Source organism: Chelonia mydas, chromosome 11 (genome assembly GCF_015237465.2).
Source record: "Chelonia mydas isolate rCheMyd1 chromosome 11, rCheMyd1.pri.v2, whole genome shotgun sequence".
NCBI lineage: Eukaryota > Metazoa > Chordata > Testudines > Cheloniidae > Chelonia > Chelonia mydas.
This window is the reverse complement of record NC_051251.2, coordinates 51,260,225-51,283,730: the sequence shown is the minus strand read 5'-3', so window position 1 is coordinate 51,283,730 and position 23,506 is coordinate 51,260,225. Positions and strand designations below refer to the sequence as shown.

Genomic DNA, 23,506 nt, shown 5'->3' with positions numbered 1-23,506 from the left:
TTTCAGAGTGGAGAGTGCAAGTGTTGTTTGGAACCTGCCTTTGGAACTTGTTTCATGATTGTTACAAGCAGACGAGATGCACAGGAGAGGTTTTTTCTCAGGCATAACTGTTGCTTTAGTTTTATCCAGGTACTCCTGAACAAGAAATGCTAGTGTTTAATTTTAACTTGGCCCTTCTTATTATCATTAATTTAGTATTGCTGCAATTCTGTAACCCCTAAACATGCCAGAAAGGAAGCCACACTTTCCACTCAATACTTCCCTCAAGAGTTCAGTTATGCTCTGTAAAAAAGGTTCTTTTTGGAGGAAGTTCACCACTAATATTAATAATATGTATAGCACATTATATCTTCAGAGCATGGAATAAACTTTAACTAATTAACTCTCAGAATACCCCTGAGAGGCATGTAATTTAGTACTTTCCCCATTTTATAGATGCTTAAACACAGACACAGAGTGGTTAACTGATTTGCACAAGGGCATATTGTTAATGCCAGAGTCAGGATTGGATATTGGCAGTTTCTAACTCCAAATCTAATGATCAGTCCACAAGACAATGCTGCTTCCCCTTCAAGAATGCTATATTCCCTGCTCAAACTTTGGGTGCTGTGGGTTGTAATACAGGACAAATAACCTTCTTGATAGTTGCCAGCCAGGTGGCAACCATACATTTCAAACAATCCCTGGAAGTGGTGTGAAGGCAAATGAAGGGTAAGGTGAAGTTGGCATATTGACCCTGAACTTCAGTGAACTTCAGGCTCACTATCTGAAATGTCCAGTGATGTTTCAAATATCAGCTTCAGCCTCTGAGGATTCTCTAGCTATTTGTCCCAGACAAAAACAAACACACCCAAACCGCAACAGAGCACAGTCACTGACTCAGGGGTTTATTGGTGAACAGAATTACAGTAAAAAATGTGTCATGCTCCTTCTTGAAGAAACTGAAGAGCATACAATAGGATTAATGGGGAAAATAACCACGTCTGACAAACAAATACCTCATGATATGTCTTGTGTTTGAAACAAACAGAAAGAACAAAAAAACCCCACAGCTATTGTTAACACAACTATTAGTGAACAATTACTGCAGAAACTGCATAGAAGAGTATGATTTTAGAAATAAATATCTTAAACAGAGGGCTTAATGATCCTTTCATACTTCAAGTGGTGATGATCATTAACAAGTGGACTTTTATTGCAACTCAATTCATTGATCTCCAAAGTACTTTAAGTATCACAATATTCCATTAGCATATATTTATATGTGGATCATCCACTACCGAAATGCATCCACTTCTGTGGTGGAGTGCAACAGCTCTTTAACAATAGCCAGCAATATTAAAAATAGTTTAGGATAAGAAGTGAAGAAGAATACTATATCCAATTTGTGCTGTATGTAACCTGAACCTATTGACTTGTCTCGTGTAGGATACCTTTAAATGGAGTGAAATCCCCTGCCTTGCTGCAGAGTCATTTAGTGAATGTAGATGTAGTCTGCTAGACAAGAAACTCACACACTGTGTATTCTCTCATGGAGGTCTTACTTTTGTTCTTTTACTACAAAAGAAAAGGTAATATAAAAAGTGTATCTGTGTATGGTTGCTCTTTGTGTATGGAAAAAACATAACATACTCGGGAGAATTTAGGAAGGCAGAATGTAATCTCCTGAATTGGTATTTGGCCAGAATACCAGGGTTAACACTCCTACACTTGCACAAAGAGTCATGGAAACTTTATTGACTACAACTGAAAAGGAGTTTGATTTTATGTCTTATCCACCCCCGAAATCCAATTACCACAATAATGTATTGTAAGTGATATTAGAATGATTTCAGCACTTCTCTGAGAGGATGTTTTGTCGTTAGGAACGTATCATTGTGATTTATAGAAAGAAGGGAAATATGGAGTGGCAGCTTTCACAAAGGCAAGTGCTTATCCTGCATTCAAATATACAAAAACTTCAGAGGTGTCTAATCGTGATGTACAGGAGCTAAGGACTGCTAGGCAAATGACCATGAATTTGAGAGAAAGACACTACATACATGTATGATAGCTTGACACTGGAGTAATGATAATCCATTTCTGAAACTGGAATTAAAAAGTAAGGCCTAGGTAGGGCATGCTTTTCAAAAGTGTCTAGTAATTTTGGGTGCCTCATTTTTGGGTGTCCGAGTTGATACCCCTTAAAGTGGCTTGATTCTCAGTGGGTGGATGCTCAGTTCTTTCTGAAAAAATCAGTCCCCTTTAAGGGGTCTCAAGTTGGACACCCAAAAATGAGGTACCCAAAATTAGTAGTCACTTTTGCAAATCTTCACTATCTGTATTCAGAAAAAACCCTTGGAAATGAAATTGATCTGGATTATTTAGCTTCAGAGAGCAATTGACATAAAGTACAATATATTATTATAAAGCAATTCAAATCTAAGAATTAACCTTTCAGACATCTTGAAACTTCAGTTTATGCCTAAGGAACCAGTATTCCATTTTCCCATGAGATTTTTCTTGGTGTTAACTATGGACCAGATTTTGAGAACCCTTACTCATCCTAGTAGTCCCATTGACTTCAGCGGGTCTATTGAATAAACAAGGACAGCAGCTGTCTTTGCTGTTTTGCCAGGCAGGGCAGAAAAAGGTTTTCGCGCTCCAGCCCCCATGAGCAACCGGGTGTGGGGGAAGGCTGGCCAATCAGCAGAGCAAAAATGGCCACCTGATCAGAGCAGTGCAACAAACAAACAAACTGAGAAGTGCAGCAATATGGCACCCCACAGAAGCGGGCACCCAGGGCCACTGCCATGCTCACCCACTCCTAAAATTGGCCCTGTGTAAGGGCTACTCATATGAATCAGAGTTTGCAGGATCATGCGCTAACTGAGAATCTAAATCACAGTTTGTGTTCATTAGTTCTTTGGAAGCTCTGAAGGGGAGTGGACAAAATTAGTTTCAATGGCTGATTTAAAACAGGAGAGAAACATCTGTCAGATTCATAAGAAACTTGCTGGCTGAGTTTGGAGTTGGCAGCAGACCCTCTGCAGTTTTGGTATATTAGTTCACAGTTAATAAAAGCTAAACACTTTAATGAAGAACTGCATTTATTTTGCTCATACCACAATTGTGAAAATTAAGACACTTCCCTGAATGTACTGAGAAATCAGTTTTATTTATCATTTGAAATCACATTTGGTATTTCTGAGCATAGTGGAAGCTGCTGCCTTCTTGTAAATTAAGGTGATTTGCAAGGCTAGCAATACAGTACAAGAGCTCAGTGAGACCCTGGAAATCAATGTCCCATTTGCTTTGCTAATGATTAATAATCATCATGGTCCAAATTCTGCTATCCTTACTCATGCCAGTAATCCCATTGAAGTGTCTTTGGTGACTACTGCTTACAAGAGCAAAGTGATTAAGATTTAGCTCTGAATTAACTTTTTGGTTTTAATGTATGATTTCCATAAGGATCATAGAGAGCCCCATCCTGCAAGCCTCATGCAGGCAGAACTCCTGATAGTTTCAACAGAATATAAGGGCAACTGTGGATCCCTGTTTTAGAACATAGTGCTGTATTCTACAGTAATTGTCCCAGACCATGCAGTAATACTATTTGAAGCTGTAGCATTTTGGATCTTTGTTGTAGAATACAGTGGAGTGGGGGTTTTGTTTGTTATAGATTCAGGTGAGGAATCCACAGTTAAACTCTAAAGAAACAAGATCCATTTCCAGGTTAATATCACTCATACTAGTAAAGAGAAACACAGAGGAAGATAAATACCGGATATGTAGATTGCAGTGTTTCTCAGTAGGTTGTTTTTCAATCTTTTTCACAAGGCATCAACTGTTGTTTAACCATACAGGGAAGCAGAAAAACAGGAATGAATTAGGGCTGAGCTATGGTTTAGATGTATTCATTTTCCTTAAATCACTTGGGTGTTCCGCCCTATGAAATCATTAACGAACATCTAGCAGCAAGGACAACACAGAACACTGCACATTAAAGTGATGGAAGATAATGTGGGAGTTGTAAATGGTGCAATAAAATTATACATTAAGAAGAGCCCAGGAGAATTGTTAGGAACTAAAATATAGCTGATTATGTGATAGAGATACTGAGCTTGATTGTAGGGCAACATCTCTATTGTGACAAAGTTCCTCCTCTGCCTTGGTGGTCATGCACTTATTGGCGGATTTTCTCACCTCAGAGGTTCACAACAGCCCTCAGTTTGGCCACATTCGTGGCTCAAATCTGCTGTTCACTCAGTTAGCCTCATCACTGGCCAGCATGGGGAAAGGAAGAAGAACAATCCCCACAGTCTCTGCTGATCCACCTAGTGGATTGGGGAACAGGCCAGAGACCTTCCCCTTTGGTGGAACCCACAGTCCAGTTCAACTCCTCCAGTATCAAGTAGGGAGTTGGGGGGATGGAGGGAACTCGGGCCCGCCCTCTACTCCGGGTTCCAGCCCAGGGGCCTGTGGATTGCAGCTGTCTACAGTGGCTCCTGTAACAGCTGCGTGACAGCTACAACTCCCTGGGCTACTTCCCCATGGCCTCTCCCAACATCTTCTTTATTCTCACAACAGGACCTTCCTCCTGATGTCTGATAATGCTTGTACTTCTCAGTCTTCCAGTAGCACGCCTTCTCAATCTCAGATTCTTGAGCCTCTTGCTCCCAGCTCCTCACACGCACACCACAAACTGAAGTAAGCTCCTTTTTAAACCCAGGTGCCCTGATTAGCCTGCCTTAATTGATTCTAGCAGCTTCTTGATTGGCTGCAGGTGTTCTAATCAGCCTGTCTTCCTTAATTGTTTCCAGAAAGTTCCTGATTGTTCTGGAACCTTCCCTGTTATCTTACTCAGGAAAAGGGACCTACTTAACCTGGGGCTAATTTATCTGACTTCGATCACTCTCCTCTAGCCATCTGGCCTGACCCTGTCACACTATTTACGTAATATTTAGATTAAGGATGGACAAACCTGCTCAGATAAAAATCAGAACAGATTAGAATCTCTGTTTCAAACTCAACCCTATTCCAAACATTTTGTGCTTTCAGTTAAGTCCTGATCCAGAGCAGTCAATAGAAATACACCTTCTGACTTGAATGGGCTGTGGTTCAAACCCTAACTAAATCTGTATTTGATATGAGGGTATTTTTACTTGAGTATGGAGATTCCTAACTATATTTAGCTACATTGTAAAACCTACTTTCCATATCGCCATGAGACCCACAAGTTTTCTGATGCACAGAAGAGCACTTTAAAAGAATCTTGTTTCATCGCCTGGGAGTGGTGGATTGAGAAGTTCTGACTCCTGGGTTTCAAGGAAATCTTTAAACAATGCTGTATTTTATGCTAATAGCTTAATAAAGAGATTACTGCAAAAAGGTAGATGTTTTAAGCAATGTTATCAGCCCCAAAACATATGAAGAACCACGCCATGTGATAGCTTTGTTTCTCTTCCCATTCTCCCTGCAACACTGAAACAACATAAAGTAATGCAAGGCTGTGTACACTTTTGCATTAACAGTACAGTACATTGAAGTCATTGGGGCTCTGTCTATGTGATGCTCCTTGCAGTATCAGGTCCTAATGATAAGAAACCAAAGTTGTTAATAGTTGGTCTTCAGAGTGAAGAATCTAGAAGTTATTTATGAAATAAGCCTGAGGTTGGTATTTAGACCAATATTATATAAAATATTTAATAATGATTTAAAGGAGAAAAGTTGCAAAATCTGCAGATGATTCTATGGGTGCATCTACACCGCAGGGTTTTTTTTGGCAGCACATATCATGCATACACAAATTGCCTCCCAGGATGGGTATAAGTAGCAGAGAAGATGGTGAGGCATGGATTAAAAATATATAAGCTAATTAATTTTATAAGCATTACCAACATTTTTTCATACTGTAGAGTAAAATAAGGGTAAAAGAATCTAATGCTTCATGATACAGTATAAGTTGATCAGCTGTGGGGGTCAAGAAGGAATTTTTTAGTACCCTGGGCCTCCCCCTGCACAGATACATGCATGTAAAAATATTGAATTTCACAGCTGGCACTAATAGAAGCTTCCATCTGCTTCTGGAGCATCAGCCATTGATCAGTTCTGGAGCCTGGATGCCAGACTCTATGGACATGTGTTTTGATCCAGTATGACAAATCCTATGCTCCAGTAGCTAATGTTTCTATTAAAAGGGCAAAAAGTAAAGGAAACAGAAGGGGACAATCCTATATTGTGCCTTGTGGACTTGGGCTGGACCTACATACAGCTAATTCTTAAGTAAATACAATAACATTTTTTAATGACAGTTGTTTCTTTTCACATAAAAAGATTGGCACTTGTTGGCAACACTATTTTTAATTCATAGTTAATTCTGAGGTTGTCAGTGCACTATACAGAGTGATTACAAAATAACTGGATTCAAATCAGTGTTCTTTTTCAATCCCATTTTGAGGTTAAAGAGTTTCCTTGTTTCTTTTCTTTTTTGTTACTGAAATATTTAATGTGCACCGTTTAGCAACAGAGATATTAAAAATGAAGCCTGGAGGAGTTTTAATCACTCACATTTCTAATGAATCCCTCACTTATTCATATTCAGAAATAAGATTCTATCATACTGTACACAATAGTTCAATTTTCAAATTAGCAATGGAGTGCAGTTTGCTACTTAATTTCTGGTGTTTGGAATAGCTATAAAGCTGGCTTGAAACGGCATTTACCTTATTTCATGCATGGAAAGGTGATCTGGAAAGAAAAGTGATTCACTGATATTTTATTCTATAATTCTTACATTTTTTCATCCAGACAGTAATTTTTTTGTTAATGAAATCATTGCTTACTCATCAGCCTGTATGGTAAATGAATGATTCCATGAGCCAGGTTCATCTTTAGTGTAACTCTATTGAAAATGGTTGAACTCAGTGGTTGAATTTAATTGGATGTTATAACGGTTGAATTTTGGTCTGTTGTATTAAAGTTATTTTATATTATATTGCATTTTTAAAAATATTTTTCATATATTAAGCAGGCTTCTTATTTTTTGACATTGGAGTTACTGCTCTACATTATTAAGTTGTGAAATAAAACCTCACCCTAGAGAATTAAATGGAAAATTTAATCTAGCACTGCATCTCTTATGTAGCAATCTTCATTTCCTGGCCTAAACTATTGTGTAGTATTGATGTGCACTGTTGAACAGTTGGTACATTCCATCCCAGAAAGGTTGCATTTTGCTTGTGGATGAAGTGATTCCTATATGCAGATAGATCTAAATTCTGTCCTGAGGTACACCGCCCTGGAGGAGAGGAAGGTGATCAGGAACAATCAACATGGATTCACCAAGGGCAAGTCATGCCTGACCAATCTGATTGCCTTCTATAAGGAGGGAGTGATGGTGGCCAAGAAAGATGTTCACATGCCTAAACACCCAGAGCTGGCAGACAAGAATGTGCCCAACCTCTATGTCATGAAAGCCATGCAGTCACTGAAATCGCGTGGCTACGTGAAGGAGCAGTTTGCTTGGAGGGGCACTTTTACTGGTATCTGACCAATGAGGGTATCCAGTATTTGCGTGATTATCTTCATCTGCCTCCTGAGATTGTGCCTGCCACCCTGCGCCGTAGCCGCCCTGAGTCTGGCAGACCGTGGTCCAAAGGTCTGGAAGGTGAACGCCCTGCTTGTCTTACTCGGCGAGAGGCTGATAGAGATACCTACAGACACAGTACCGCTCCACTTGGTGCTGACAAAAAGGCTGAGGCTGGTGCTGGAGCAGCTACTGAATTCCAGTTTAGAGGTTGATTCGGTTGTGGACGTGGTCAGCCTCTTCCGTAGAATTCTCTGGTCATGTTTTTGTGTATAATAAAATAGGTGAAAATCTCAAAAAAAAAAAAAAAAGATGAGATAACTGGCTGTGTGGATATGGGGAAAGCGGTGGACGTGCTATAACTTGACTTTACTCAACAGGTAGTGATCAATGGCTCAATGTCTAGTTGGCAGCCGGTATCAAGCAGAGTGCCCCAAGGATCGGTCCTGGGGCTGGTTTTGTTCAACATCTACATTAATGATCTGGATGATGGGATGGATTGCATCCTCAGCAAGTTCGAAGATGACACTAAGCTGTGGGGGACAGGTAGATATGCTGGAGGGTAGGGATAGGATCCAGAGTGACCTGGATAAATTGGAGGATTGGGCTAAAAGAAATCTGATGGGGTTCAACAAGGACAAGTGCAGAGTCCTGTACTTAGGACGGAAGAATCCCATGCACTGCTACAAGCTGGGGACTGACTGGTTAAGCGGCAGTTCTGCAGAAAAGGACCTGGGGATTACAGTGGACAAGAAGCTGGATATGAGTCAACAATGTGCCCTTGTTGCCAAGAAGGCTAACGGCATATTGGGCTGCATTAGTAGGAGCATTGCCAGCAGATTGAGGGAAGTGATTATTCCCCTGTATTTGGGACTGGTGAGGCCACATCTGGAGTATTGCGTCCAGTTTTGGGCCCCCCACTACAGAAAGGATGTGGACAAACTGGAGAAAGTCCAGTGGAGGGCAACGAAAATGATTAGGGGGCTGGGGCACATGACTTATGAGGAGAGGCTGAAGGAACTGGGGTTATTTAGTCTGCAGAAGAGAAGAGTGAGGGGGGATTTGACAGCAACCTTCAACTACCTGAAGGGGAGGTTCAAAAGAGGATGGAGCTCGGCTGTTCTCAGTGGTGGCAGATGACAGAACAAGGAGCAATATTCTCATGTTGCAATGAGGGATGTCTAGGTTGGATATTAGGAAAAACTATTTCACTAGGAGAGTGGTGAAACACTGGAATGGGTTACCTAGGGAAGTGGTGGAATCTCCATCCTTAGAGGTTTTTAAGGCCCAGCTTGACAAAGCCCTGGCAGGGATGATTTAATTGGGGTTGGTCCTGCTTTGAGCAGGGAGTTGGACTAGATGACCTCCTGAGGTCTCTTCTAACCCTAATCTTCTATGGGTATGTCTACACTACGAAATTAGGTCGAATTTATAGATGTCGATTTTTTAGAAAGCGATTTTATACAGTCGATTGTGTGTGTCCCCACTAAGCGCATTAAGTTGGCAGAGTGTGTCCACAGTACCATGGCTAGCGTCGACTTTCAGAGCATTGCACTGTGGGTAGCTATCCCACAGTTCCTGCAGTCTCTGCCACCCATTGGAATTCTGGGTTAAACTCTCAATGCCTGATGGGGCAAAAACATTGTTGCAGGTGGTTTTGGGTACATGTCGTCAGTCACCCCTCCCTCCGTGAAATCAACGGCAGACAATCATTTCACGCCTTTTTTCCATGTGGACGCCATACTGCTTTCAGCAGATGGTGCAGTAGGACTGCTAACCGTTGTCATCGAACCACCACTTCCGCTTCCGCTGCAACTTTGCTCTCCTGCTCTTGCCTTGATAGCGAATTTGTCCATGTTGGCTGTCATGGGCTCCCACTTCCGCTGCAACTCTGCTCTCATGAATCCACCTCGCAGGTCCTCTCGTTGTTCTCTATAAATATCTATTCTCGTGGTATCCGTCGTCAGCCACTGCTTCCGCTGCAACTCTGCTCTCCTGCAGACGCCATACCACAGCAAGCATGGAGCCCGCTCAGATCACCGCAGCAGTTATGAGCATTGTAAACACCTCGTGCATTATCCTGCAGTATGTTCAGAACCAGAACCTGCAAAATCAGGTGAGGAGGTGACGGCAGCGCAGTGACAAGAGTGATGAGGACATGGACACAGACTTCTCTCAAAGTACGGGCCCCGACAATTTGGACATCCTGGTAGCAATGGGGCAGGCTCATGCTGTGGAATGCTGATTCTGGGCCCGGGAAACAAGCACAGACTGGTGGGACCGCAGAGTGTTGCAGGTCTGGGATGAATCCCTGTGGCTGCAAAACCTTTGCATGCATAAGGGCACTTTCATGGAACTTTATGACTTGCTTTCCCCTGCCCTGAAGCGCAGGAATACCAAGATGAGAGCAGCCCTCACAGTTCACAACCGACTGGCGATAGCCCTCTGGGAACTTGCAATGCCAGACAGCTACCGGTTAGTCGGAAATCGATTTGGAGTGGGCAAATCTACTGTGGGGGCTGCTGTGATCCAAGTAGCCAACGCAATCACTGAGCTGCTGCTTTGAAGGGTAGTGACTCTGGGAAATGTGCAGGTCATAGTGGATGGCTTTGCTGCAATGGGATTCCCTAACTGTGGTGGGGAGATAGACGAAATGCATATCCTATCTTGGGACCAAACCACCAAGGCAGCAAGTACATAAACCAAAAGGGGTACTTTTCAATGGTGCTGCAAGAACTGGTGGATCACAAGGGACGTTTCACCAACATCAGTGTGGGATGGCCGGGAAAAGTACATGATGCTCGGATCTTCAGGAACTCTGGTTTGTTTCAAAAGCTGCAGGAAGGGACTTTATTCCCAGACCAGAAAATAACTGTTGGGGATGTTGAAATGCCTATAGTTATCTTTGGGGACCCAGCCTACCCCTTAATGCCATGGCTCATGAAGCCATACACAGGCACCCTGGACAGTAGTCAGGAGCTGTTCAACTATAGGCTGAGCAAGTGCAGAATGGTGGTAGAATGTGCATTTGGACATTTAAAAGCACGCTGGCGCAGTTTACTGACTCAGTTAGACCTCAGCGAAACCAATATTCCTATTGTTATTACTGCTTGCGGTGTGCTCCACAATATCTGTGAGAGTAAGGGGGAGACGTTTATGACGGGGTGGGAGGTTGAGGCAAATTGCCTGGCCACTGATTACACACAGCCAGACACCAGGGCAGTTAGAAGAGCACAGCAGGGCATGCTGTGCATCAGAGAAGCTTTGAAAACCAGTTTCTTGTCTGGCCAGGGTACTGTGTGACACTTCTGTTTGTTTCTCCTTGATGAAAACTTGGTTCACTCTACTTCCCTGTAAGCCATCCGACCTCCCCTCCCCCCTTCGATCACCACTTGCAGAGGCAATAAAGTCATTGTTGTTCCAAACTTATGCATTCTTTATTAGTCTGTCACACAAATAGGGAGACAACTGCCAAGGTAGCCCAGGAGGAGTGGGGGAGGAGGGAAGCACCAGGTGGGGTGGTGGAGGAGGGGAGGACAAAGCCACACTGCACTTCAAAACTAACTGAATGCCAGCCTTCTGTTGCTTGGGCAGTCATCTGGGATGGAGTGGTTGGGTGCCCGGAGCTGCCACCCCGCCCTCCGCTGCCGCATTCTTAAACATCTGGGCGAGGAGGCTATAGAACTTGGGGAGGAGGGTGGTTGGTTACATAGGGGCTACAGTGGCAGTCTGTGCTCCTGCTCCCTTTCTGCAGCACAACCATACGCCGGAGCATATCAGTTTGATCCTTCAGTAGCCTCCGCATTGCATCCTGCCTCCTCTCATCACGCTGCTGCCACCTATCATCTTGATCCCACCACCTCTCCTCTTGCTCTTGCCACCTCTCCTCTAGTGCCTCGTGTTCATTTTGTTCTTTCCTGGATTCTGACCTTGCTTGTCTCCATGCATTCTGCTGAGCTCTTTCAGTGCAGGAGGACTGCATGAGCTCAGAGAACATTTCATCGTGAGTGCATTTTTTTCACCTTCTTATCTGCGCTAGCCTCTGGAACAGAAATGATTGGGGGAGCGTTGAAACATTTGCAGCTGTGGGAGGAAAAAAAGGGAGAGTATTATTTAAAAAGACACATTTTAGAGAACAATGGGTAGACTCTTTCACAGTGAACCAAGCTGTTAACATTACATAGCACATGTACTTTCGGTACAAGGTTGCCCCCCCAATTCTCTGGTATGATCGCTTCACCCCTCCCCCCACTGTGTGGCTAACAGCGGGGATGATTTCTTTTCAGCCACAGGCAAACAGCCCAGCAGGAATGGCCACCTCTGAATGTCCCCTGAATAAAATTCCCCTATTTCAACCAGGTGACCATGAATAATATCACTCTCCTGAGGATAATACAGAGAGATAAAGAATGGATGTTGCTTGAATGCCAGCAAACACTGGGACCATACGCTGCCATGCTTTGTTATGCAATGATTCCAGACTACGTGCTACTGGCCTGGCCTGGTAAAGTGTCCTACCATGGAGGATGGAATAAGGCTGCCCTCCCCAGAAACTTTTGCAAAGGCTTTGGGAGTACCTCCAGGAGAGCTTAATTGAGATGTCCCTGGAGGATTTCCACTCCATCCCCAGGCACGTTAACAGACTTTTCCAATAGTTGTACTGGCTGCGAATGCATCCCAAGTCTTCAGGGCAAATTAATCATTAAACATGCTTGCTTTTAAACCATGTATTATATTTACAAAGGTACACTCACCAGAGGTGCCTTCTCTGCCTTCAAGGTCCGGGAGCCCACCTTGGGAGGGTATTGGCTCCAGGGTGATAAACAGTTCCTGGCTATCGGGGAGAACGGTTTCATCCTCCTCATCATCATCTTCCTCGTCCCCAAAATCATCATCCCTGTTGCATGAGACTCCTCCCCACGTATAGGGGTGGGGTAGTGGTAGGGGCACCACCTAGAACTGCATGCAGCTCGTCATAGAAGCGGCATGTCTGGGGGTCTGACCCGGAGTGGCTGTTTGCCTCTTTTGATTTTTGGAAGGCTTGCCTGAGCTCCTTAAGTTTCACACGGCACTGCTGTGGGTCTCTGTTCTAGCCTCTGTCCTTCATGCCCTTGGAGATTTTTTCAAATATTTTGGCATTTCATCTTTTGGAACAGAGTTCTGATAGCACAGATTCATCTCCCCATACAGCGATCAGATCCAGTACCTCCCATTCGGTCCATGCTGGAGCTCTTCTGCGATTCTGGGACTGCATGGTCACCTGTACCGATGAGCTCTGCATGGTTACCTCTGCTGATGACCTCGCCACGCTGGCCAAACAGGAAATTAAATTCAAAAGTTCCCGGTGCTTTCCTGTGTACCTGGCTAGTGCATCTGAGTTGAAAGTGCTGTCCAGAGCGGTCACAATGGAGCACTCTGGGATAGCTCCTGGAGGCCAATACTGTCGAATTGCATCCACACTACCCCAAATTCAACCCGGCGATGTCGATTTCAGCGCTAATCCCCTCGTCGGGGAGGAGTACAGAAATCGATTTTAAGAGCCCTTTAAGTTGACAAAAATGGCTTCATCGTGTGGACGGGTGCAGGGTTAAATTGATCTAACACCGCTAAGTTTGACCTAAACTCATAGCCCTGGTCTACACTAGGACTTTAGGTCGAATTTAGTAGCGTTAAATCAATGTAAACCTGCACCCGTCCACACGATGAAGCCCTTTATTTCGACTTAAAGGGCTCTTAAAATCGATTTCCTTACTCCACCCCTGACAAGTGGATTAGCGCTTAAATTGGCCTTGCCGGGTCGAATTTGGGGTACTGTGGACACAATTCGACGGTATTGGCCTCCAGGAGCTATCCCAGAGTGCTCCATTGTGACCACTCTGGACAGCACTCTCAACTCAGATGCACTGGCCAGGTAGACAGGAAAAGAACCACGAACTGAATCTCATTTCCTGTTTGGCCAGCGTGGCAAGCTGCAGGTGACCATGCAGAGCTCATCAGCAGTGGTGACCATGATGGAGTCCCAGAATCACAAAAGAGCTCCAGCATGGACTGAACGGGAGATACGGGATCTGATCGCTGTATGGGGAGAGGAATCCGTGCTATCAGAACTCCGTTCCAGTTTTCGAAATGCCAAAACCTTTGTCAAAATCTCCCAGGGCATGAAGGACAGAGGCCATAACAGGGACCCGAAGCAGTGCCGCGTGAAACTTAAGGAGCTGAGGCAAGCCTACCAGAAAACCAGAGAGGTGAATGGCCGCTCCGGGTCAGAGCCCCAAACATGCCACTTCTATGATGAGCTGCATGCCATTTTAGGGGGTTCAGCCACCACTACCCCAGCCGTGTTGTTTGACTCCTTCAATGGAGATGGAGGCAACATGGAAGCAGGTTTTGGGGATGAAGAAGATGATGATGATGATGAGGTTGTAGATAGCTCACAGCAAGCAAGCGGAGAAACTGGTTTTCCCGACAGCCAGGAACTGTTTCTCACCCTGGACCTGGAGCCAGTACCCCCCGAACCCACCCAAGGTTGCCTCCTGGACCCGGCAGGCGGAAAAGGGACCTCCGGCGAGTGTATCTTTTAAAATACTATACATGGTTTAAAAGCAAGCATGTGAAAGGATTAATTTGCCCTGGCATTCGCGGCTCTCCTGGATGTACTCCCAAAGCCTTTGCAAAAGGTTTCTGGGGAGGGCAGCCTTATTCCGTCCACCATGGTAGGACACTTTACCACACCAGGCCAGTAACACGTACTCTGGAATCATTGTACAATAAAGCATTGCAGTGTATGTTTGCTGGCGTTCAAACAACATCCGTTCTTTATCTCTCTGTGTTATCCTCAGGAGAGTGAGATATCATTCATGGTCACCTGGTTGAAATAGGGTGCTTTTCTTCAGGGGACACTCAGAGGAGCCCGTTCCTGCTGGGCTGTTTGCCTGTGGCTGAACAGAAATGTTCCCCGCTGTTGGCCACGGGGAGGTGGTAGGGTTGAGGGGGTAGCCACGCGGTAGGGGGAGGCAAACTGCGACCTTGTAACGAAAGCACATGTGCTATGTATATAATGTTAACAGCAAGGTTTACCCTGAAAGAGTGTAGCCACTGTTTTATAAAATGTGTCTTTTTAAATACCTCTGTCCCTTTTTTTTCTCCACCAGCTGCATGTGTTTCAATGATCACAGGATCTTCTCCTTCCCAGAGGCTAGTGAAGATTAGAAAGAAAAAAAAACGCACTTGTGATGAAATGTTCTCTGAGCTCATGCTGTCCTCCCACACTGACAGAGCACAGTCGAATGCGTGGAGGCAAATAATGTCAGAGTGCAGGAAAGCACAAAATGACCGGGAGGAGAGGTGGCAGGTTGAAGAGAGTAAGTGGCGGGCTGAAGAGAGTAAGTGGTGGGCTGAAGACAGGGCTGAAGCTCAAATGTGACGGCAGCGTGATGAGAGGAGGCAGGATTCAATGCTGAGGCTGCTGGAGGATCAAACCAGTATGCTCCAGTGTATGGTTGAGCTGCAGCAAAGGCAGCTGGAGCACAGAGTGCCACTACAGCCCCTGTGTAACCAACCGCCCTCCTCCCCAAGTTCCATAGCCTCCACACACAGACGCCCAAGAACGCGGTGGGGGGGCCACCGGCCAACCAGCCACTCCGCCACAGAGGACTGCCCCAAAAAAAGAAGGCTGGCATTCAATAAATTTTAAAGTTGTAAACTTTTAAAGTGCTGTTTGGCATTTTCTTTCCCTCCTCCACCACCCCTCCTGGGCTACCTTGGTAGTCATCCCCCTATTTGTGTGATGAATGAATAAAGAATGCATGAATGTGAAGCAACAATGACTTTATTGCCTCTGCAAGTGGTGATTGAAGGGAGGAGGGGAGGGTGGTTAGCTTACAGGGAAGTAGAGTGAACCAAGGGGCGGGGGGTTTCATCAAGGAGAAACAAACAGAACTTTCACACCGTAGCCTGGCCAGTCATGAAACTGGTTTTCAAAGCTTTTCTGATGTGTACCGTGCCCTCCTGTGCTCTTCTAACCGCCCTGGTGTCTGGCTGCGCGTAACCAGCAGCCAGGCAATTTGCCTCAACCTCCCACCCCACCATAAATGTCTCCCCCTTACTCTCACAGATATTGTGGAGCGCACAGCAAGCAGTAACAACAGTGGGAATATTGGTTTCGCTGAGGTCTAAGCGAGTCAGTAAACTGCGCCAGCGCGCCTTTAAACGTCCAAATGCACATTCTACCACCATTCTGCACTTGCTCAGCCTGTAGTTGAACAGCTCCTGACTACTGTCCAGGGTGCCTGTGTATGGCTTCATGAGCCATGGCATTAAGGGGTAGGCTGGGTCCCCATGGATAACTATAGGCATTTCAACATCCCCAACAGTTATTTTCTGGTCTGGGAATAAAGTCCCTTCCTGCAGCTTTTGAAACAAACCAGAGTTCCTGAAGATGCGAGCGTCATGTACCTTTCCCGGCCATCCCACGTTGATGTTGGTGAAACGTCCCTTGTGATCCACCAGAGCTTTCAGCACTATTGAAAAGTACCCCTTGCTGTTTATGTACTCGCCGGCTTGGTGCTCCGGTGCCAAGATAGGGTTATGGGTTCCGTCTATGGCCCCACCACAGTTAGGGAATCCCATTGCAGCAAAGCCATCCACTATGACCTGCACATTTCCCAGGGTCACTACCCTTGATATCAGCAGATCTTTGATTGCGTGGGCTACTTGCATCACAGCAGCCCCCACAGTAGATTTGCCCACTCCAAATTGATTCCCAACTGACCAGTAGCTGTCTGGCGTTGCAAGCTTCCAGAAGGGCTATCGCCACTCGCTTCTCAACTGTGAGGACTGCTCTCATCTTGGTATTCATGCGCTTCAGGGCAGGGGAAAGCAAGTCACAAAGTTCCATGAAAGTGCCCTTACGCATGCGAAAGTTTCGCAGCCACCGGGAATCATCCCAGACCTGCAACACTATGCGGTCCCACCAGTCTGTGCTTGTTTCCCGAGCCCAGAATCGGCGTTCCACAGCATGAACCTGCCCCATTAGCACCATGATGCATGCATTGCCAGGGCCTTGCTTTCAGAGAAATCTGTGTCCATGTCCTGATCACTCACGCGACTGCGCTGACGTCGCCTCCTTGCCCATATCGCTCTGCCAGGTTCTGGTGCTGCATATACTGCTGGATAATGCGTGTGGTGTTTAATGTGCTCCTAATTGCCAAAGTGAGCTGAGCGGGCTCCATGCTTGCCTTGGTATGGCGTCCGCACAGAAAAAAGGCGCAGAACGATTGTCTGCCGTTGCTCTGATGGAGGGAGGGGCGACTGACGACATGGCTTACAGGGTTGGCTTACAGGGAATTAAAGGGGGTGGCTTTACATCAAGGAGGATTTCAGGCAGGACTTCACGGAGGGTTCCAATAAGAAATGGTGCACCTAAGTAATTGTTCTTATTGGAACAAGCAGGTTGGTCTAGCCTCTGATTGATACATGGCTAGATTTACCTCGCTGCACCTTCTCTGTGAGTGACTGCAGTGTGACCTAGAGGAATGAGTCCCCTAGACGGGGGAGGGGGGGGGAGCAAATGAGTACAAAACAAATCTGGTCTATTTCTTGTTTTGATACATTCCATCTATCTTTTACATCTTTGGCTGGCAGCAGACGGTGCAGAAGGACTGCATGCCATCCACATCTCAGGGCTGCTCGGCAGAAGACGGTGCAGTAGGACTGCTAGCCATCCTCATCTCTTGCCTGCCTGGCAGAAGATGGTACAGTACGACTGCTAGCAATCCGTATCGCCTGCCTGCTCACCATAAGATGGTTCAATAGGACTGACTGCAGGACTAAAGAGAATGACCTGGTCAAGTCACTCCAAATTTAGTCCCTGCGCCCATGTCTGCCCAGGCACTCCTGGCCGATGTGGCCAGGAGCACCTCGGACATGACGATGACGGCTACCAGTCGTATTGTACCGTCTGCTGCCACAAGGCAATGGGTTGCTGCTACTGTGTAGCAATGCAGTACCACGTCTGCCAGCACCCAGGAGACATACGGTGAAGGTTACCTGAGCGGGCTCCATGCTTGCCATGGTATGGCGTCTGCACAGGTAACTCAGGAAAAAAGGCGCGAAACGATTGTCTGCCCTTGCTTTCACGGAGGGAGGGAGGGAACGGGGGCCTGACGATATGTACCCAGAACCACCCGCGACTATGTTTTAGCTCCATCAGAGTGCTCCATTGTGACTGCTCTGGACAGCACTCTCAACTCAGATGCACGATTGTTTGCCATTGCTCTGACGCAGGGAGGGGCGACTGACGACACGGCTTACAGGGTTGGCTTCAGGGAGCTAAAATCAACAAAGGGGGTGGCTTTACATCAAGGAGTATTTCAGGCAGGACTTCACGGAGGGTTCCAATAAGAAATGGTGCACCTAAGTTATTGTTCTTATTGGAACAAGGAGGTTAGTCTGGCCTCTGATTGATACATGGCTAGATTTACCTCGCTGTACCTTCTCTGTGAGTGACTGCAGTGTGACCTAGAGGAATGAGTCCCCTAGACGGGGGAGGGGGGGAAGCAAATGAGTACAAAACAAATCTGATCTATTTCTTGTTTTGATACACTCCATCTATCTTTTACATCTTTGGCTGGCAGCAGACGGTGCAGAAGGACTGCACGCCATCCACATCTCAGGGCTGCTCGGCAGAAGACGGTGCAGTAGGACTGCTAGCCATCCTCATCTCTTGCCTGCCTGGCAGAAGATGGTGCAGTACGACTGCTAGCAATCCGTATCGCCTGCCTGCTCACCATAAGATGGTTCAATAGGACTGACTGCAGGACTAAAGAGAATGACCTGGTCAAGTCACTCCAAATTGAGTCCCTGCGCCCATGTCTGCCCAGGCGCTCCTGGCCGATGTGGCCAGGAGCACCTCGGACATGACGATGACGGCTACCAGTCGTATTGTACCGTCTGCTGCCACAAGGCAATGGGTTGCTGCTACTGTGTAGCAATGCAGTACCACGTCTGCCAGCACCCAGGAGACATACGGTGAAGGTTACCTGAGCGGGCTCCATGCTTGCCATGGTATGGCGTCTGCACAGGTAACTCAGGAAAAAAGGCGCGAAACGATTGTCTGCCCTTGCTTTCACGGAGGGAGGGTGGGAAGGGGGGCCTGACGATATGTACCCAGAACCACCTGCGACAATGTTTTAGCCCCATCAGGCATTGGGATCTCAACCCAGAATTCCAATGGGCAGCGGAGACTGCGGGAACTGTGGGATAGCTACCCACAGTGCAACGCTCCGGAAGTCGACTCTAGCCTCGGTACTGTGGAAGCACTCCGCCGAGTTAATGCACTTAATGCACTTAGAGCATTTTCTGTGGGGACACACACACTCGAATATATAAAACCGATTTCTAAAAAACTGACTTCTATAAATTCGACCTAATTTCGTAGTGTAGACATACTCACAGTGTAGACCAGGGCTAAGATTCTATACCCATCCAATCACATACCTCTACAAAAGGTGCCCAAAGAAGCCTAACTCCAAACAGCTCTGATGATTCAGTTGAGGAAATATTCTGGTTCATAAAGCTAGATTTAGATCATTTGCTAAAATCTAAAGAGCTGTTGCTGTACAAAACTGTTTCACAGAATCAAGTGGCACTACTACCAATATGGGCCTGGTGAAGAGCCAGACCGTCTAATGCAAGAGAGTAGGCAAAGAAGAAAAGTCTATCACCAGTTGGCATAATATTGCACTTTTCTTGGCATTCTGGTTGTAAAGCATGATCTAATTTCCTGGGATTACTCTGGTCTGTTCCAACTGCATGGAGTTTTTTGGAGTATTTTTAATTTCCATAGGCAAAACATGCTAGAAGATGCTTTCTCTTACAAGCTTATGCTGAAATAAATTGGTTAGTCTCTAAGGTGCCACAAGTACTCCTCGTTCTTTTTTCTCTTCCAAGTGTAAATCATGAAATTAAGCAACAATTAATTGATCTTGTGGTATAAGGGTAATCAAATTTCTTTTTAGTAAGATGATACTCCACCCTTATTCAAAGAAGTAGGATATGTTTATTTCAGGCTGTACCACTCACAGCATTATGCTCAATGAAGTGCAGGACTCCCCCCATGTGGTATCGCTACTCGTATATGGGAGGACATAGCCATGGACGAGTTTGTCATTAGAAATTTTTTGTTATAAGATTTATGATCGTCTATCAATGGCTCTGTTATGAGTCAGTCTTTCTATGGTGATTCTGACAATTCAAAATATTTAGTCACATATTTTCTATTGATTTCCATAAAGCTGCAGTTTTCTTGAGCTAGTGCTTCTGTGTAACTTCAATATGCATATGCCTTGAGTTAATAGAATAAGAGGATAGCAGAGGTAAGTCATTCCAAGAATGTTTGGCTTAATGAGGTTGGTCATATAGCTGGTTAAAATTTTTCAAAACAAAGTCTTTTTAATCTCCAAACCTGCATAAGGCAGTGGTCCTGTGGTCATATAATTAAAAAACTATCATAACGCATATGAAGAAAGGGACTGAATTATGGTTGCACAGGCAACCTGAATTCTGACTTTTCCTAACTTTTGAGTGCTTGATTTTGCAATCTTAATAATGTTTGTTTAGCGCAGTGGTTTTGGATATAATATATAATATTGTAGACAAGTGCATATGAAAAATAGGTGTATAGCATATAGTACATATTTATTAATTCTATTAGTTCTTTTACCTATGGTATTATGTTCTCTTTAGTATCCTAGTAGCTGTGAAATTATTGCCAAGAATAACTTAGATTGAAAGATCTTTCTTAGTAAACGTGGTCACATGGCAATCAGTATTAGCTGTAACACAATGTACTGTACATACTTTTAAGCCCTAAGTAATAAAAATTCTTGAAGGAGCCAACCAAAGTCCTTAAGATTGACTTCCATGCCTTGAGATCAGCATCAATAAGTGTTGGTAAAACAGGATCATCCTCTTTCCTGACTCTTTTGATCGAGTTGGAATTAGAGCACGGTAATTTCTTAAAAATGAAAAACAAACAACATTTCTATCAAAGTGTGTGTTTTCAGAGTCTTCCTTTCAGTGGCCAGGCTCGCTACAGAAAATGCTCCTTGTTTTCTGTTGTCCCCTCTGGTTGAACAAATGAGGGTACCTACTGAATTTAAACACGATTTGGTGGTTTTTTCCTGAGCACAACTTCCTTGTGGTGGCTTCCAACTCAAGATAGGTGTGAAGGCAAGAAAGAAGGATGTGGACTGTCTGCTTCAATACTCTTTTCTATTCACTGAAGGAGAACATATCTTGATGGCTGTCTTTGCTGAGTCCATCTACCTTCATACTATTTAAACCATTGGCAGGAGAGGGGGACAGCATGAATCTGCCTTTTTTGAACAGGACATACTCTGAAACTGCATTGAGAGCTCCTCTAAAATCAGTCATCATCAGATCTAGTAATGCTGTATAATACAATGGTATGATATGATTATCATTCTCTTGCAGCTAATCTTACATTATAAAATGGTACCACAGCATTGCACCAAGATAGTATGTACCACTTCCAATATGTCCTGCCCGAGAGCTTGAAATCCTGGAAAAAGCAGTAAAAGTGAGTGTCATGGGGTCCACTCACCGCAGGTGGCACCTCCTCCTGGTCGGTCTGGGAATCAGCTCTCTTCACTTCCAACGCCCCCTTCTGCTTCTTGCTGTATGCTTTATTGCCGCTCTCTCTCACAGCAACTCCATCTTCGTGCCTTGGCCCTCCAGCCAGGTCATTCTACATGCTTCCTCCATCTGGGGTATCAAAGTCTTTCCTCATTATCAGTCGCTGGCCATCTTCCCATTTACTGCCCCCATGCCACTCCCTCAGTTGTTGGCAGGGGAACCCAGGCCCACCCTCTACTCCAGGTTTCAGCTCAGGGACCCTTTTGTCAGTAGCCAACATCTGTTCACTCCTTGACTTTATTACCTTTCCCTGAGCCCTTTCCTTACCTTCTAGCTCTCCCCCTACCTCTGGGTTTGCCAGCCTCACAACTCCCTCTTCCCAGGGAGTAATTGTAAGCTGGTGGTTCTCAACCAGTGGTATATGTAACCCTGGGGATATGCAAAGGTCTTCCAGGGTGGTACATCAGTTCATCTAGATATTAGCCTAGTTTTACAACAAGCTACATAAAAAGCATTAGCAAAGTCAGTACAAACTAAAATTTCATACAATGATTTGTTTATACTGCTCTATATACTATACACTGAAATGTAAGTACAATATTTATATTCCAATTGATTTATTTTATAATTATATGGTAAAATTGAGAAAAAAAGCAATTTTTCAGTAGTAGAGTGCTGTGACACTTTTGTATTTTTATGTCTGATTTTGTAAGCAAGTAGTTTTTAAGGGAGGTGAAACTTGGGGGTATGCAAGACAAATCAGACTCCTGAAAAGGTTGAGAGCTGCTGCCCTAAGCTATTTGTTTCTGTAGCCCCAACCACACCTCCCTTCTCCCAGGGAGTGACTGCAGCCTTTCTTCCAGCAGCTCTCAGCTACCAGGCTTTATATAGGCCCCCCTTCTGAATCCTGTCCATCTGAGCCTCATTTAATTTATCCCTGCTCCCTGGCTCCTCCTCCATGTGCACCCTGAGGAGTTAATTGGCTCAGCTAGCCACCTTAACCTAACCCCTTCAGGGCTTGTGTTGGGTGGATACCCCAACACAGTGAGCAATGGTGGCTGTACTAAATGTTTCCACAAAAGGGAAGATGGGGAGATTTAGGAGGAATGTGTTAGTGTTAAGGTCACCACTAAGTAAGTTGCTCGGTCTTTGTGTTCACCCTGTTGCATTACCTGAAACAAACAGACCCTCAGTTAGTTGAAAGGTCACAAATTTGAAATTGATAAAAATAAATATTTTAATGCAATGTGCAACTCACTGATACATAAGATTATGGAGGCTAATAACTGAAAAAGACTAGATGGTACTCAAGTCTGACCCATTATGGCACTCCTTTGTTTCCTGCACTGGGTCTTTTATATGTGCTGCTGTGAAGAGAACCAACATGCAGGGGTGTAGAGTCCCCCGTGAGGCTTTTCCATGGCCTGTCATCGTTTCCAACACAGCAGAACTGCTGTGTCTATACTGTGTAACCTTTCTGCCAGGCCGAGTTGATAGCAGCAAGGGCCGGGTTCAGTACACAGGGGTTCCCTCTCATCAAAGCAAATGCAAAACTGGCTCAAGCCCCCACCCAGTGACCTGAGAAAATCTTACACACACCCCTGGACGCCTCAAAGAGGCAATACTTCCCCTCTCGCAAGCACAGAGTCTCGGTGTAGCAGAGAATCTTTAATAACATGAGGTAAACAACATCAGCATTAAATTGGGAAAACACCACAACTAGGGTTCAACCAAACCATGAGCAAAGCCCCACCCCAGCAAATTGGGCCATGTCCTTTCCCTCGGGTTCTTGGGTCCCACAACCCAAACGCCTCTTGAGTCCAGCAATCCAAAAATCACCCAAAGTCCAAAAAGTCCAACAACCCAAAAGTCCAGCCCCAGAGTTCAAAAGTTCATCCGCAGAGTGTTACTCCCCAGTCTGGGTGAAAATGTATGTGTGTGTGTGGGGGCGGAAGAGGTAAGGGGCACCTTACGTGATCTGAAGCTGACTGCCCCACAGCTCCATAGGGCTTCACTCTGATCCGCTCCACCAGCCGCTCTGCTCCGCTCCACCAGCCGTCCCACGAACTGCTCCGCATCCCACAAGCGGCTCCTGCTGTCCCATGAACTGCTCCACCAGCCAGTCCACAAACTGCTCCACTCCGCTCTAGATCTTTAGGCTCCCCACTACTTAACACAGTGCTCAGCTCTTAGTAATTTTAGCTCTTTAGTGATTTCAGCTTGTAGTAGTGGGAGCCTCAGTGCTGGCGCACCATAAGGCCAAAGTGAATTCAGCTCAGC

The 23,506-nt window shown here is 45.2% G+C and overlaps 1 long non-coding RNA gene across 12 annotated transcripts in view; it reads right to left on the bottom strand.

Annotated features, from left to right (window-relative positions):
- Nucleotides 1–23,506, bottom strand: part of LOC114021855 — a 75,210-nt gene that overhangs the window by 8,661 nt on the left and 43,043 nt on the right. For 6 of the 12 annotated variants that reach the window (XR_006284910.1, XR_006284914.1, XR_006284919.1 and 3 more), the window contains exon 1: nt 3,767–4,251. This is a non-coding gene — a long non-coding RNA (uncharacterized LOC114021855). Of the gene's footprint in view, nt 1–3,766; nt 4,252–21,194; nt 21,833–22,353; nt 22,399–23,506 lie in introns of those variants that run through there. The other 6 variants (XR_006284916.1, XR_006284913.1, XR_006284920.1 and 3 more) reach the window with 3 other exon arrangements.